Raw genomic sequence first — 4,166 nt, forward strand, 5'->3', positions numbered from 1 at the left:
TTAAAATTTCCTTTTTCTTTGCATGAATTAACACTAAAAATGTCAACTCTATGTGCTCCAGTTTCTTAATAGTAAAATAATTTATCTATTTACATCCTAGAATTCCTACATTAATTAATGCCATAGGAGAGCAAGAACATTTAGAACTTCAATTTCCACCATATAAAAAGTCCTTTTCTACCTTATTTCTTAATAACTATGATTTTATTATTTTGTTTTGTTTAATATGAAGTTCCTGAGCCTGTATCCTAAATGTTTTTACTTTCTAATTAGAGTTTTACAAAATTCACCTGTGATTTTTTAGATTCACAAGTTCTGATATGACATACCCAAATGATGACCTTATTATAAGAAATGAGTTGGGGCGCCTGGGTGGCTCAGTCGGTTAAGCGGCCGACTTCGGCTCAGGTCATGATCTCGCAGTCCGTGAGTTCGAGCCCCGCGTCGGGCCCTGGGCTGACCGCTCAGAGCCTGGAGCCTGTTTCAGATTCTGTGTCTCCCTCTCTCTGACCCTCCCCCATTCATGCTCTGTCTCTCTCTGTCTCAAAAATAAATAAACGTTAAAAAAAAAAAAAAAGAAATGAGTTAATTAGTAAAATCCCCATATTTCTTAAAATGTTTTGTTCATAAATATAATTTTACTCAAAGCAAATGTAATCATTAGGTTTTTTATCTGCTTTCCTCAGAATTTACCTGAATTTAATCCCAAATATTTATTTTATATACAATGATTCTCAGCATAGTTTACAACTTCTATGTTGTTTCTTTAGTTAGAAATGAAGGACTTTTGATTTACTGGCTTACTTTTAAAGAATGGATTATAGCCTTTACATTCTGTGTAAAAGTAGGAGAAATATATTAACATAATGCACTTCTCTAATATCTTAAGTGCTTATTCATAATTTTTTTCATTAGAGCTTTTTATGGTTGATTGTAATGAATATCCTCACAATTTTACTGCCATATAAGATGTGCCAATGATTCAAAGTGCTTGCTTTACATAGGTGCACTGTCACAGTTTAAAATATAGTTACATAGAAGGACTCTTTTTTAATAATACATTTACTTTTTTTTTTTAGAAGTTTTTGGGTTATAATTTCTCTTATTCTTTGTCTTCTTGCAATTCTGTAATAACGTGGTTCCTTTTCATGGGACTTTCCACAACATTAGTTAGTTGTGTTTTTACCTATGTGCTATGTTTTGGAATTTTCAACTCACTACGTTTTAAGATATTTCAGGGTTTAACTCAGATATGAATCAGCTGTATGTCCTTTGCGAATAAAATAATATATGTATTTACCTGTATAAATATTACCCATACAGTATGAGATAGTGAACCACCAGACTATATACCTGAAACTAATATAACACTGTATGTTAACATTAAAATTAAAAATAAAAAAAATTGTTGTGATGAGCAATGCATGATATATGGAAGTGCTGAATCACTATCCTTTATACCTGAAACTAATATTACAGTGTATGTTAACTAACTGGAATTTAAATAAAAACTTTAAAAAATGTAAAAAAAAATTAAAAATAAAAAAATATTACCCATATACTAAAAAAGAACCTATTTAAACTTAATATTAAAAGACATATAATTATTTTCCAAAATATTCTATTACATTCTTGGCTTGTAGCAACATTTTAGATGAATCTGGTTGAAATTAATAATTGAAATAACCAGTTTTTCTTTATTGAGTGCTAATAATGCTACATACCTTCCCCCTTAATAACTGCTTTCTCTTAATTCTACATTACAGTAATTGTTCATTGTGAAGATGATTTCAACTTGAATAGTTAGATATTAGGCTATTTATGTATTTAGCCTGTGTGAATTTTGCACAGTAACATCATATGTGCAAAAATTATAATGTTGTTTATTATTCCATTCTAGACTTACTTTAACATATAAACTCTTGTTTTGGCTTCATAGAGGAAAATTTAATCTTGTCAAGTCAAGGCAACTCAGTGACCTTTGGTTGAAAATACAGTGTCCTTCAGGTAAATTCAGGATTCTGAGTCCTTTCTTTCATTCTTTTTACTGCCCTTCCAGGTTGCACAGGGAGGCTTATGTGACCTTCCTGCTCTGGAAGTCTTCAAATTACTTGTTATTATGTAAAACTGTTATGTATAAAATATTCTTATCTTGACTACCAAGATTCAGCTTTTCTTTGTTTAGTATCAACACTAAAGTCTTAGGTTTATTGTGACATGCTTCAAGGGTTTTTCTGTTCCTCTTGGAACAAAGATAAATTTTTTTCTAACAGAATACCTACCATGTAAATAACATGGTGGCAAAATGTTTAAAATGAACAAAACTTAAATTTCATTAAAAAATACAGTTATGGTTAATTTTATGCGTCAATTTGTCTGAGTCATAAGGTGCCCAGATATTTGGCTAAACATTATTTCTAGGTGTGTGTGAGAGGTTTCTGGATAAAATTAGCATTTGAATCAGTGGACTCTGTAAAGTGTTTTGCCCTCCTGAGTGTGGGTAAGCAGTACAATCCTTTGAGGGCCCGAATAGAACAAAAAGGCAAAAGAAGGAAGAATGTGACCTTTCCTGCCTGATTGCTTGGAGCTGGCATGTCAGTCTTCTGCTCTGTAGGTAATGGCTCAAGAGCCAATTTTTACATTTTAAGGAATCGCATTTGCTGGGACCTTTCTTTTGTCATGCTTATTTTAGATCTTCATTTGCATTGTTACATCCTTCTATAGATTCTCACTCTAATGTATTTGACACAAATCATTAATGTGAACATATCCATGTGCAAATATGTAGCATTCCATATATATTTGCATATGTAGATGATTTTTATTTACATATTATTGGGCTATAGGCCTTATTCCATTTTTTATGCAAACTTACTTGAAAGATTTATCTGTGTTATTATTTTTACTGCTATATCTTTGGCAGCTGCATATTATGTGTACGTGGTATATACCGTATATGTATCTACCAAATTTAACTTATTCATTTCCTTTGTAATGAACTTAGGCTGTCCATAATTTCCATGGCCACAATCAACATTGAAATGCCTATCTTCAAACATGTTCATTAGAGATCATGTGAGAATTTCCATAGGATTTATCCAGGAATGAAATTAGTGGATTATGTGATATGTGTATCTACCCTACTCTAGTTAGTGGAGACTGACTGTTCTGGAGAATGGCTACAACACTTTATGCTCCCATTCATGATAGTTTATACTTTCCTACACATCAGTTTTGTTTTGTGTTTTTGTCCCACTTGATGTTAATTAACTTTATGTATTTTGCCAATATAATTGAAGAAAAATGGTGTCTTATTGATGCTTTAGAAACATGGTGGTTGTTTTTTTCCCACATTCTAAGTCATGTTCCTTTCATCCATGATAATTATCTTATCCAAATATATGACTAGAAATTAAAATGTAAAACACTATTTGGGCACCTGGGTGACTCAGCTGATTAAGCATCCAACTCTTGATTTTGGCTTAGGTCATGATCTCATAGTTCTTGAGATTGAGCCCTGCTTCGGGCTCTGCACTGACAGAATGGAGCCTACTTGAGATTTTCTCTCTCCCTTTCTCTCCCTCTCTTCCTCCCCCATACGGTCTCTCTTCCTCAAAATAAATAAATAAACATTTTTTTTAAATGTAAAACACTGTCAATAAATCCATATCATTTCAATGATTTTTAAGGATTGTACCAAAAAATAGTAAGAAAAAAACAATTAAATGCTCAAATCAGTAGATAAACTCAAAAACCATGTGCAAACACATCTAATCAAACCCTTCACTCAGAATATGTCATTTTATGTATGGATACATGAAATACATTAGCTAATCTTAGGAACAGTGGTTTGAATTTAATATGAAGCAAAACACGTCCTTTTTATAATGGGAAAGTTTGTTATTTCATGTTTTCATTAGGAATCCCATCACACTGTACTTAACTCATTGACAGAAGTCAGTTTGAAGATAATACATGTGAGGAAACCAATGGAACAAAGAGGCAAACAGTGCAGTCATATCAAGATCATTGTTTTCACAAAAGGAGCAGGAGAGTTCATTAATTGGAGCACATAAAAAACCAGGACTTGAATTTTCTAGATGCGGAAACTAAACATGCCATATGTCAGTGCCATGCTGGGCAAGATTTTCATTTTCTCTTATGCA

The sequence above is a fragment of the Neofelis nebulosa genome, chromosome 6 (assembly GCF_028018385.1).
Source record: "Neofelis nebulosa isolate mNeoNeb1 chromosome 6, mNeoNeb1.pri, whole genome shotgun sequence".
Classification (NCBI taxonomy): domain Eukaryota; kingdom Metazoa; phylum Chordata; class Mammalia; order Carnivora; family Felidae; genus Neofelis; species Neofelis nebulosa.